At 55.8% G+C, this 14,208-nt stretch overlaps 1 protein-coding gene across 1 annotated transcript in view; it reads left to right on the forward strand.

Moving 5' to 3' along the window:
* The window catches only part of ARHGAP39 (Rho GTPase activating protein 39), a 168,388-nt gene that overhangs the window by 74,930 nt on the left and 79,250 nt on the right, over window positions 1–14,208 (forward strand). The window lies entirely within an intron of this gene.

The raw sequence follows: 14,208 nt of genomic DNA on the forward strand, positions 1-14,208 counted from the left end.
GCACTGACAGGCGGACCCCCCACCCCTGTAACCTCTACAGTGTATGGTGTATGGTCTGAGCACTGACAGGCGGACCCCCCCACCCCTGTAACCTCTACAGTGTATGGTGTATGGTCTGAGCACTGACAGGCGGACCCCCCACCCCTGTAACCTCTACAGTGTGTGGTGTATGGTCTGAGCACTGACAGGCGGACCCCCCACCCCTGTAACCTCTACAGTGTATGGTGTATGGTCTGAGCACTGACAGGCGGACCCCCCACCCCTGTAACCTCTGCAATGTATGGTGTATGGTCTGAGCACTGACAGGCGGACCCCCCACCCCTGTAACCTCTACAGTGTATGGTGTATGGTCTGAGCACTGACAGGCGGACCCCCCACCCCTGTAACCTCTGCATTGTGCGGTGTATATGACGCGGAGCTCGTGCACTGACATTCTGTGGTCGGCCATGGCGCGGCTGTTCTTACTGGATCCTGTCTGGTTATACCTCTGGATGGTCTTGGCCACTGTGCTGCAGCTCAGGGTCAGGCGGTGACAAGCCTCTTATAGCCTCGGCCATCTTTATGTAGAGAACATTTCTGTTTAGATCCTCAGAGAATGTCATATTGTGCTTCCAGTGTGACAGCGATTACACCGAATATAACACATCGGCCCCCATTCACACCGGAGACCCTCCAACACTAATGAGTCACATGACACCAGGGAGGGAAAATGGCTAATTGGGCACAATTTGGGCATTGTCACTTAAGGGTGTACTCACTTTTGATGCCAGCAGTTTAGACATTAATGACTGTGTGTTGAGTTATACAAGCTGCGCACTGACACTGCACAATGTATACAAGCTGCGCACTGACACTGCACATTGTATACAAGCTGCGCACTGACACTGCACATTGTATACAAGCTGCACACTGACACTGCACATTCTATACAAGCTGCACACTGACACTGCACATTGTATACAAGCTGCACACTGACACTGCACATTGTATACAAGCTGCACACTGACACTGCACATTGTATACACGCTGCGCACTGACACTGCACATTGTATACAAGCCGCGCACTGACACTGCACATTGTATACAAGCTGCGCACTGACACTGCACATTCTATACAAGCTGCACACTGACACTGCACATTGTATACAAGCTGCACACTGACACTGCACATTGTATACAAGCCGCGCACTGACACTGCACATTGTATACAAGCCGTGCACTGACACTGCTTATTGTATACAAGCCGCGCACTGACACTGCACATTCTATTCAAGCTGGGCACTGACACTGCACATTATATCACAGAGTTAGATCCGCAGCGCTGTGCCAGGAGAAGATAGAAAATATTTACAAAAATGTCAGGTGTGTACTCACTTTTGTGATATACTGTAACTCAGGATCAGCAATGTACAGTGTAAACCCTTAGTTTCCCTCCGCTCTCTATACAGACACATCTGCAGGTTTTCCCCTCCGCTCTCTATACAGACACATCTGCAGGTTTTTCTCTCCTCCGCTCTCTATACAGACACATCTGCAGGTTTTCCCTCCGCTCTCTATACAGACACATCTGCAGGTTTTCCCTCCGCTCTCTATACAGACACATCTGCAGGTTTTTCCCTCCGCTTTCTATACAGACACATCTGCCCTCGGCTCTCTATACAGACACATCTGCAGGTTTTTCCCTCCACTCCCTATACAGACACATCTGCAGGTTTTTCTCTCCGCTTTCTATACAGACATATCTGCAGGTTTTTCTCTACGCTTTCTATACAGACATATCTGCAGGCTTTCCCTCCACTCTCTATACAGACACATCTGCAGGTTTTTCCCTCCGCTCTCTATGCAGACACATCTGCAGGTTTTCCCCTCCTCTCTCTATACAGACACATCTGCAGATTTTTCCCTCCGCTCTCTATACAGACACATCTGAATGTTTTTCCTTCCGCTCTCTATACAGACACATCTGCAGGTTTTTCCTGTGTTTGGCTTCAGGGATGCGAGTATAGAGCAAGAGGAACTAAGCACTCGTTACAGGTAGTGTTTGGCTTCAGGGATGCGAGTATAGAGCAAGAGGAACTAAGCACTCGTTACAGGTAGTGTTTGGCTTCAGGGATGCGAGTATAGCGCAAGAGGAACTAAGCACTCGTTACAGGTAGTGTTTGGCTTCAGGGATGCGGTATAGAGCAAGAGGAACTAAGCACTCGTTACAGGTAGTGTTTGGCTTCAGGGATGTGAGTATAGAGCAAGAGGAACTAAGCACTCGTTACAGGTAGTGTTTGGCTTCAGGGATGTGAGTATAGAGCAAGAGGAACTAAGCACTCGTTACAGGTAGTGTTTGGCTTCAGGGATGCGGTATAGAGCAAGAGGAACTAAGCACTCGTTACAGGTAGTGTTTGGCTTCAGGGATGCGAGTATAGAGCAAGAGGAACTAAGCACTTGTTACAGGTAGTGTTTGGCTTCAGGGATGCGAGTATAACGCAAGAGGAACTAAGCACTCGTTACAGGTAGTGTTTGGCTTCAGGGATGCGAGTATAGAGCAAGAGGAACTAAGCACTCGTTACAGGTAGTGTATGGCTTCAGGGATGCGAGTATAGCGCAAGAGGAACTAAGCACTCGTTACAGGTAGTGTTTGGCTTCAGGGATGCGAGTATAGAGCAAGAGGAACTAAGCACTCGTTACAGGTAGTGTTTGGCTTCAGGGATGCGAGTATAGAGCAAGAGGAACTAAGCACTTGTTACAGGTAGTGTTTGGCTTCAGGGATGCGAGTATAGAGCAAGAGGAACTAAGCACTCGTTACAGGTAGTGTTTGGCTTCAGGGATGCGAGTATAGAGCAAGAGGAGCTAAGCTATTAAGGTTTATATATTTAATCTGAAAAGTAGGCAGTGTTTATAAATTTATACAAAAGATATTACAAAGGGGTCAGTACAATATAGTAAGCAATAACATAATAAAAAGGAAAAGCGAAAGAAAATTACTAAACCTGCGTCACAGCAATGGCACCAGGGCTTAGAGGAAGGAGGTACCTTAGAAAAGACAGGACCCCCAGCAAGCTGTACCTCCAAGGGCTGGCAAAGGACCAAAATTTGGTATTTGTCTTTTATTAACACAAGTTACCTCCCCTCCGGTGACTCATAACAGGGCGGCTCATAGGATGTCTCAGTTTCCAGGTAATTCTGAGATCCCTATCTTTAAGGATATCTTTGCTTCTGGAGGTCCCAGGCGGAAGATTTTGTGGTCATGTTTCTTATCACAGTTTTATCTTTCTATAGATATGAAGCATGGTATGTATAGCATCGTCCATTAATTTGAGACTGATGCTCAATTCACATTTATGAAAAACTATGCATGTTCTGCCTCTCGCGATCACGTTGCAGACCATGTTCCTCCCATAGATATCAGATCAATTCAAACCCCAATATTCATAACGTTTTACTGGTGCAAAAAAAACTATGATTCTGCTTTGATCAGATGAAGCTTGGGCCATCCTCTGCATAAACAACTCTCAGACTGGCCGTCTTTCCCAAGAATCCCTCTGCCGTAATTGCCTGTCCACACTAGGGGGTCCAAGCCACACAGGGGGCCAGATGTTAGGGTGCAAGCGCTCATTCCTCATCACTTATCATTATTCTCTTTCTCCCTGGCTATACGTTATCCCATATGTTCAGTCTGGGGGTGGATACATCCTCTAGAGACCAGGGAGAAGTCTTATGAATGCTACCATTTTTCTTTGACGTGTACAATGAACATTTAGTCACTTCTCCACCCAAGAATATTCATGACCTGGAGGCCATTGCCCATAAGGACTGGGCTAAGATTCCCCAGAAACACTGCTGTAAGCTGGTGTCTGGTGTTGAAGGATGTCTGCAGCAGGTTACAACAGCCAGCGGGGCAGCAGGTCACAACAGCCAGAGGGGCAGCAGGTCCCAACAGCCAGAGGGGCAGCAGGTCCCAACAGCCAGAGGGGAAGGAGGTCCCAACAGCCAGAGGGGAAGGAGGTCCCAACAGCCAGAGGGGAAGGAGGTCCCAACAGCCAGAGGGGCAGAAGGTCCCAACAGCCAGAGGGGCAGGAGGTCACAACAGCCAGAGGGGCAGCAGGTCACAAAAGCCAGAGGAGCATCAAGTCACAACAGCCAGAGGGGAAGCAGGTCACTACAGCCAGAGGGGCAGGAGGTCACAACAGCCAGAGGGGCAGAAGGTCACAACAGCCAGAGGAGCATCAGGTCACAACAGCCAGAGGGGCAGGATATCACAACAGCCAGAGGAGCATCAGGTCACAACAGCCAGAGGAGCATCGGGTCACAACAGCCAGAGGAGCATCGGGTCACAACAGCCAGAGGAGCATCAGATCACAACAGCCAGAGGAGCATCCGGTCACAACCAGCCAGAGGAGCATCCGGTCACAACCAGCCAGAGGAGCATCCGGTCACAACCGCCAGAGGAGCATCAGGTCACTACAGCCAGAGGAGCATCAGGTCACTACAGCCAGAGGAGCATCAGGTCACTACAGCCAGAGGAGCATCAGGTCACTACAGCCAGAGGGGCAGGAGGTCACAACAGCCAGAGGAGCATCAGATCACAACAGCCAGAGGAGCATCAGGTCACAACAGCCAGAGAAGCATCAGGTCACTACAGCCAGAGGGGAAGCAGGTCACTACAGCTAGAGGGGAAGCAGGTCACAACAGCCAGAGGAGCATCAGGTCACAACAGCCAGAGGGGAAGCAGGTCACAACAGCCAGAGGGGCATCAGGTCACAACAGCCAGAGGGGCATCAGGTCACAACAGCCAGAGGGGCATCAGGTCACAACAGCCAGAGGGGAAGCAGGTCATAACAGCCAGAGGGGAAGCAGGTCATAACAGCCAGAGGGGCAGCAGGTCACAACAGCCAGAGGGGCAGCAGGTCACAACAGCCAGAGGAGCATCAGGTCACAACAGCCAGAGGGGCAGCAGGTCACAACAGCCAGAGGGGCAGCAGGTCACAACAGCCAGAGGGGCAGCAGGTCACAACAGCCAGAGGGGCAGCAGGTCACAACAGCCAGAGGGGCAGCAGGTCACAACAGCCAGAGGGGCAGCAGGTCACAACAGCCAGAGGGGCAGCAGGTCACAACAGCCAGAGGGGCAGCAGGTCACAACAGCCAGAGGGGCAGCAGGTCCCAACAGCCAGAGGTGTCTACTAAGTACTAAGGACACTTACAGACTGCTGGGATCGGCAGCCATAGCATTATGTGGTGAATTTGGAGAAACCAGTTGTAATATTCGTTGTTTCTTTAGTTAATTACCAGTAGTTTCAAACTTTCTGCTGTTTGTAATAAATTGGGGGGTGAAAACGTTGCTTTCCACTGCACAGATGGGGTGTCATTATCTGAATTGTGTGCACAATGCTTAGAGCAGACCAGATTGATAGGTGATCGGTATCAGGTTGTCGGGGTCCGGCACCCCCAAATATCAGCTGTCTGCTTTATGTAAGTTAAATACACTAATCGGAGTTTCTCATATTCTTTGTGCTTCAACCTGTCGCCATTTTCACAATCTCTGCTTGCTGCTAGTGCATGTAATCATTTAGAGGCTGACAACCAGTTACCGTTGCAATGGAGGTCCCAGAGCGGAGGCCCCTGTGTAGAGGCCCTGTGCAGAGATCCCAGAGTGGAGGCCCTGTGGAGGCTCTGTGCAGAGGTCTCAGCGGAGGCCCTGTGTAGGGGTCCCTGTGGAGAGGCCCTGTATGGAGGCCCTGTGCTGAGGCACTTTGCTGAGGGCCTGTGTAAAAGCCATGTCCGGTGGCCCTGTACTGAGTATTGCGGTGGCCCTGTACGGTGATGCCTGTGGGGAGGCTTGCGGTGGCCCTGTCCGGTGGCCCTGTACTGAGGCTTGCGGTGGCCCTGTACGGTGATGCCTGTGGGGAGGCTTGCGGTGGCCCTGTACGGTGATGTCTGTGGGGAGGCTTGCGGTGGCCCTGTCCGGTGGCCCTGTACTGAGGCTTGCGGTGGCCCTGTACGGTGATGCCTGTGGGGAGGCTTGCGGTGGCCCCGTCCGGTGGCCCTGTACTGAGGCTTGCGGTGGCCCTGTACGGTGATGCCTGTGGGGAGGCTTGCGGTGGCCCTGTCCGGTGGCCCTGTACTGAGGCTTGCGGTGGCCCTGTACGGTGATGTCTGTGGGGAGGCTTGCGGTGGCCCTGTCCGGTGGCCCTGTACTGAGGCTTGCGGTGGCCCTGTACGGTGATGCCTGTGGGGAGGCTTGCGGTGGCCCTGTCCGGTGGCCCTGTACTGAGGCTTGCGGTGGCCCTGTACGGTGATGCCTGTGGGGAGGCTTGCGGTGGCCCTGTCCGGTGGCCCTGTACTGAGGCTTGCGGTGGCCCTGTACGGTGATGCCTGTGGGGAGGCTTGCGGTGGCCCTGTCCTGTGGCCCTGTACTGAGGCTTGCGGTGGCCCTGTACGGTGATGCCTGTGGGGAGGCCCTCTGCTGAGGCCCTGTGCAGTGCAGTGACACTGTGCTGAGGCCTTTGCTGGCCCTGTGGGGAGTCCCTGTGTGGTGGCCTTGTGCTGAGGCCTTCAGAGGCTCTGCGTAGAGGCCCTGTGGGAAGTCCTCTGCTGAGGCCCTGTGTGGTGGCACTGTGCGGAGACCTTTGTTGGTCCTGTACGGTGGCCCTTGTATAGGCCTTGTACGGTGGCACTGTGCTGAGGCCTTCGGTGGCCCTGTGTAGAGGCACTGTACGGTGACCCTTGTAGAGGCACTGTGCGGTGGCCCTGTATGTCTGGGAGGGCCATAGGCTCTCGCTATGCTGCCATACGGTGCCATGTCTCAGGGGTCTTCTCCCTTTCTGGGAGTGATGAAACCTGTCACCTCGGCCCCTAGAAGAGTCTGTTCCGCCGAGCTGGTATAACACACCCCAATATACCAGGCCCTGCGGGAGTGCGGATCCCTCTCCCATCCTGCGCTCGCACTGTTGGGTGCTGACCCATTACTGAGTGATGGAGATTTCGGGTGTGGGGCGGCAGTGCGGATCCCTCTCCTATCCTGCGCTCGCACTGTTGGGTGCTGACCCATTACTGAGTGATGGAGATTTCGGGCGTGGGGCGGCAGTGCGGATCCCTCTCCTATCCTGCGCTCGCACTGTTAGGTGCTGACCCATTACTGAGTGATGGAGATTTTGGGCGTGGGGCGGCAGTGCGGATCCCTCTCCCATCCTGCGCTCGCACTGTTGGGTGCTGACCCATTACTGAGTGATGGAGATTTCGGGCGTGGGGCGGCAGTGCGGATCCCTCTCCCATCCTGCGCTCGCACTGTTGGGTGCTGATCCATTACTGAGTGATGGAGATTTCGGGCGTGGGGCGGCAGTGCGGATCCCTCTCCCATCCTGCGCTCGCACTGTTGGGTGCTGACCCATTACTGAGTGATGGAGATTTCGGGCGTGGGGCGGCAGTGCGGATCCCTCTCTCATCCTGCGCTCGCACTGTTGGGTGCTGACCCATTACTGAGTGATGGAGATTTCGGGCGTGGGGCGGCAGTGCGGATCCCTCTCCCATCCTGCGCTCGCACTGTTGTGTGCTGACCCATTACTGAGTGATGGAGATTTCGGGCGTGGGGCGGCAGTGCGGATCCCTCTCCCATCCTGCGCTCGCACTGTTGGGTGCTGACCCATTACTGAGTGATGGAGATTTCGGGCGTGGGGCGGCAGTGCGGATCCCTCTCCCATCCTGCGCTCGCACTGTTGGGTGCTGACCCATTACTGAGTGATGGAGATTTCGGGCGTGGGGCGGCAGTGCGGATCCCTCTCCCATCCTGCGCTCGCACTGTTGGGTGCTGACCCATTACTGAGTGATGGAGATTTCGGGCGTGGGGCGGCAGTGCGGATCCCTCTCCCATCCTGCGCTCGCACTGTTGGGTGCTGACCCATTACTGAGTGATGGAGATTTCGGGTGTGGGGCGGCAGTGCGGATCCCTCTCCCATCCTGCGCTCGCACTGTTGGGTGCTGACCCATTACTGAGTGATGGAGATTTCGGGCATGGGGCGGCAGTGCGGATCCCTCTCCCATCCTGCGCTCGCACTGTTGTGTGCTGACCCATTACTGAGTGATGGAGATTTCGGGCGTGGGGCGGCAGTGCGGATCCCTCTCCTATCCTGCGCTCGCACTGTTGGGTGCTGACCCATTACTGAGTGATGGAGATTTCGGGCGTGGGGCGGCAGTGCGGATCCCTCTCCCATCCTGCGCTCGCACTGTTGGGTGCTGACCCATTACTGAGTGATGGAGATTTCGGGTGTGGGGCGGCAGTGCGGATCCCTCTCCCATCCTGCGCTCGCACTGTTGGGTGCTGACCCATTACTGAGTGATGGAGATTTCGGGCGTGGGGCGGCAGTGCGGATCCCTCTCCCATCCTGCGCTCGCACTGTTGGGTGCTGACCCATTACTGAGTGATGGAGATTTCGGGCATGGGGCGGCAGTGCGGATCCCTCTCCCATCCTGCGCTCGCACTGTTGGGTGCTGACCCATTACTGAGTGATGGAGATTTCGGGCGTGGGGCGGCAGTGCGGATCCCTCTCCTATCCTGCGCTCGCACTGTTGGGTGCTGACCCATTACTGAGTGATGGAGATTTCGGGCGTGGGGCGGCAGTGCGGATCCCTCTCCCATCCTGCGCTCGCACTGTTGGGTGCTGACCCATTACTGAGTGATGGAGATTTCGGGTGTGGGGCGGCAGTGCGGATCCCTCTCCCATCCTGCGCTCGCACTGTTGGGTGCTGACCCATTACTGAGTGATGGAGATTTCGGGCGTGGGGCGGCAGTGCGGATCCCTCTCCCATCCTGCGCTTGCACTGTTAGGTGCTGACCCATTACTGAGTGATGGAGATTTCGGGCGTGGGGCGGCAGTGCGGATCCCTCTCCCATCCTGCGCTCGCACTGTTGGGTGCTGACCCATTACTGAGTGATGGAGATTTCGGGCGTGGGGCGGCAGTGCGGATCCCTCTCCCATCCTGCGCTCGCACTGTTAGGTGCTGACCCATTACTGAGTGATGGAGATTTCGGGCGTGGGGCGGCAGTGCGGATCCCTCTCCCATCCTGCGCTCGCACTGTTGGGTGCTGACCCATTACTGAGTGATGGAGATTTCGGGCGTGGGGCGACAGTGCGGATCCCTCTCCCATCCTGCGCTCGCACTGTTGGGTGCTGACCCATTACTGAGTGATGGAGATTTCGGGCGTGGGGCGGCAGTGCGGATCCCTCTCCCATCCTGCGCTTGCACTGTTAGGTGCTGACCCATTACTGAGTGATGGAGATTTCGGGCGTGGGGCGGCAGTGCGGATCCCTCTCCCATCCTGCGCTCGCACTGTTGGGTGCTGACCCATTACTGAGTGATGGAGATTTCGGGTGTGGGGCGGCAGTGCGGATCCCTCTCCCATCCTGCGCTTGCACTGTTAGGTGCTGACCCATTACTGAGTGATGGAGATTTCGGGCGTGGGGCGGCAGTGCGGATCCCTCTCCCATCCTGTGCTCGCACTCTTGGGTGCTGACCCATTACTGAGTGATGGAGATTTCGGGCGTGGGGCGGCAGTGCGGATCCCTCTCCCATCCTGCGCTCGCACTGTTGGGTGCTGACCCATTACTGAGTGATGGAGATTTCGGGCGTGGGGCGGCAGTGCGGATCCCTCTCCCATCCTGCGCTCGCACTGTTGGGTGCTGACCCATTACTGAGTGATGGAGATTTCGGGCATGGGGTGGCAGTGCGGATCCCTCTCCCATCCTGCGCTCGCACTGTTGGGTGCTGACCCATTACTGAGTGATGGAGATTTCGGGCGTGGGGTGGCAGTGCGGATCCCTCTCCCATCCTGCGCTCGCACTGTTGGGTGCTGACCCATTACTGAGTGATGGAGATTTCGGGCGTGGGGCGGCAGTGCGGATCCCTCTCCCATCCTGCGCTCGCACTGTTGGTTGCTGACCCATTACTGAGTGATGGAGATTTCGGGCGTGGGGCGGCAGTGCGGATCCCTCTCCCATCCTGCGCTCGCACTGTTGGGTGCTGACCCATTACTGAGTGATGGAGATTTCGGGCGTGGGGCGGCAGTGCGGATCCCTCTCCCATCCTGCGCTCGCACTGTTGGGTGCTGACCCATTACTGAGTGATGGAGATTTCGGGCGTGGGGCGGCAGTGCGGATCCCTATCCCATCCTGCGCTCGCACTGTTGGGTGCTGACCCATTACTGAGTGATGGAGATTTCGGGCGTGGGGCGGCAGTGTGGATCCCTCTCCCATCCTGCGCTCGCACTGTTGGGTGCTGACCCATTACTGAGTGATGGAGATTTCGGGCGTGGGGCGGCAGTGCGGATCCCTCTCCCATCCTCCGCTCGCACTGTTGGGTGCTGACCCATTACTGAGTGATGGAGATTTCGGGCGTGGGGCGGCAGCCGGCTCCTCACTAGGACCTGTCAGTTTCAGGTGCCTTAAAATAAAGATGATGCCGCGGCGGGTGAATTATTCATGGCGTCTTCCTCACACTTTTCGGTTTAGCAGCACAGAATAGGAGCGACGGAGCGTGAAGCGTTCAGATCTCCACTAGCCCTTTAATTTAATGCTCTGCAATCAATAGGAAATTGTTTCAAGGAACCGCTCTCTCCTCAAGGTCACCGAGACCTTCACTGACGTCTCCCCGCTCAATGTGACGGCACGCCGCTAATGGTATGTGCATACTAAGTGTACACGCCGAGGACACGTGTCGTCTCCAATTATCATGGTCCCTAATATTCCTCTACAACCGGACGTGGAATAATAACGGCGGGAAAGTCATTGATATCAAACGATCGACCGCAGCTGGCACCATGGATGGAGCGATGCTCACCGGTGATATCACACCATGGACGGAGCGCTGCTCACCGGTGATATCACACCATGGACGGAGCGCTGCTCACCGGTGATATCACACCATGGATGGAGCGCTGCTCACCGGTGATATCACACCATGGATGGAGCGCTGCTCACCGGTGATATCACACCATGGACGGAGCGCTGCTCACCGGTGATATCACACCATGGACGGAGCGCTGCTCACCGGTGATATCACACCATGGATACAGCGCTGCTCACCAGTGATATCACACCATGGACGGAGCGCTGCTCACCGGTGATATCACACCATGGATACAGCGCTGCTCACCGGTGATATCACACCATGGATGGAGCGCTGCTCACCGGTGATATCACACCATGGACGGAGCGCTGCTCACCGGTGATATCACACCATGGACGGAGCGCTGCTCACCGGTGATATCACACCATGGATGGAGCGCTGCTCACCGGTGATATCACACCATGGATGGAGCGCTGCTCACCGGTGATATCACACCATGGATGGAGCGCTGCTCACCGGTGATATCACACCATGGACGGAGCGCTGCTCACCGGTGATATCACACCATGGACGGAGCGCTGCTCACCGGTGATATCACACCATGGACGGAGCGCTGCTCACCGGTGATATCACACCATGGATGGAGCGCTGCTCACCGGTGATATCACACCATGGATGGAGCGCTGCTCACCGGTGATATCACACCATGGATGGAGCGCTGCTCACCGGTGATATCACACCATGGATGGAGCGCTGCTCACCGGTGATATCACACCATGGATGGAGCGCTGCTCACCGGGGATATCACACCATGGATGGAGCGCTGCTCACCGGTGATATCACACCATGGATGCAGCTCTGCTCACCGGTGATATCACACCATGGACGGAGCGCTGCTCACCGGTGATATCACACCATGGATGGAGCGCTGCTCACCGGTGATATCACACCATGGACGGAGCGCTGCTCACCGGTGATATCACACTATGGATGGAGCGCTGCTCACCGGTGATATCACACCATGGATGGAGCGCTGCTCACCGGTGATATCACACCATGGATGGAGCGCTGCTCACCGGTGATATCACACCATGGATGGAGCGCTGCTCACCGGTGATATCACACCATGGATGGAGCGCTGCTCACCGGTGATATCACACCATGGATACAGCGCTGCTCACCGGTGATATCACACCATGGATACAGCGCTGCTCACCGGTGATATCACACCATGGATGCAGCGCTGCTCACCGGTGATATCACACCATGGATGGAACGCTGCTCACCGGTGATATCACACCATGGACGGAGCGCTGCTCACCGGTGATATCACACCATGGATGGAGCGCTGCTCACCGGTGATATCACACCATGGATGGAGCGCTGCTCACCGGTGATATCTTACCATGGACGGAACGCTGCTCACCGGTGATATCACACCATGGATGGAGCGCTGCTCACCGGTGATATCACACCATGGATGGAGCGCTGCTCACCGGTGATATCACACCATGGATGGAGCGCTGCTCACCGGTGATATCACACCATGGATGGAGCGCTGCTCACCGGTGATATCACACCATGGATGGAGCGCTGCTCACCGGTGATATCACACCATGGATACAGCGCTGCTCACCGGTGATATCACACCATGGATACAGCGCTGCTCACCGGTGATATCACACCATGGATGGAGCGCTGCTCACCGGTGATATCACACCATGGATGGAGCGCTGCTCACCGGTGATATCACACCATGGATGGAGCGCTGCTCACCGGTGATATCACACCATGGATGGAGCGCTGCTCACCGGTGATATCTTACCATGGACGGAACGCTGCTCACCGGTGATATCACACCATGGACGGAGCGCTGCTCACCGGTGATATCACACCATGGACGGAGCGCTGCTCACCGGTGATATCACACCATGGACGGAGCGCTGCTCACCGGTGATATCACACCATGGATACAGCGCTGCTCACCGGTGATATCACACCATGGATGGAGCGCTGCTCACCGGTGATATCACACATGGATGGAGCGCTGCTCACCGGTGATATCACACCATGGACGGAGCGCTGCTCACCGGTGATATCACACCATGGATACAGCGCTGCTCACCGGTGATATCACACCATGGATGGAGCGCTGCTCACCGGTGATATCACACATGGATGGAGCGCTGCTCACCGGTGATATCACACATGGATGGAGCGCTGCTCACCGGTGATATCACACCATGGATACAGCGCAGCTCACCGGTGATATCACACATGGATGGAGCGCTGCTCACCGGTGATATCACACCATGGATGCAGCGCTGCTCACCGGTGATATCACACCATGGATACAGCGCTGCTCACCGGTGATATCACACCATGGACGGAGCGCTGCTCACCGGTGATATCACACCATGGACGGAGCGCTGCTCACCGGTGATATCACACCATGGATACAGCGCTGCTCACCGGTGATATCATCTTGTGTGGGGTCCCGTCTCCGCAGTGATGGTATATTGCTGACATCGCACTTCCAGTGCAGAGGGAACTGTGGCTCGCACCATACACTTCAATAAGGCCACACTTTTTCCTGCACAGACCGGGGATGCTCTGATGGGAAAAATAAGTCATTTGTCTCCTCCATCCTCACGATCTTTGGGGGACACAGATGTTGACGCCCTACGATCACAATGTGATGCACGTATCCTGCCACCATTAGTAATTTCATCTGATAATCCAGAAATCCTGAATATGCCTTAACTGGCCTGCAGAATAATGTGGAATTTCACAAAACCACGGGCCGGTGTGGTGTATTGTGTGGGGGGAGCAGTGGCTAGTGTGGTGTATTGTATGGGGGGAGCAGGGGCCGATGTGGTGTATTGTGTGGGGGGAGCACGGGCCGGTGTGGTGTATTGTATGGGGAGAGCAGGGGCCGGTGTGAGCACGGGCCGGTGTGGTGTATTGTGTGGGGAGAGCAGGGGCCGGTGTGGTGTATTGTGTGGGGGGATCAGGGGCCAGTGTGGTGTATTGTGTGGGGGGATCAGGGGCCAGTGTGGTGCATTGTGTGGGGGGAGCACGTGGCGGTGTGGTGTATTGTGTGGGGGGAGCAGGGGCCGGTGTGGTGTATTGTGTGAGGAGAGCAGGGGCCGGTGTGGTGTATTGTGTGAGGAGAGCAGGGGCCAGTGTGGTGTATTGTGTGAGGAGAGCAGGGGCCAGTGTGGTGTATTGTGTGAGGAGAGCAGGGGCCGGTGTGGTGTATTGTGTGGGGAGAGCAGGGGCCGGTGTGGTGTATTGTGTGATTGTGTGGGGGGGAGCACAGGCCGGTGTGGTGTATTGTGTGGGGAGAGCACGGGCCGGTGTGGTGTATTGTGTGGG

This window comes from Anomaloglossus baeobatrachus, chromosome 6 (assembly GCF_048569485.1).
Source record: "Anomaloglossus baeobatrachus isolate aAnoBae1 chromosome 6, aAnoBae1.hap1, whole genome shotgun sequence".
Classification (NCBI taxonomy): domain Eukaryota; kingdom Metazoa; phylum Chordata; class Amphibia; order Anura; family Aromobatidae; genus Anomaloglossus; species Anomaloglossus baeobatrachus.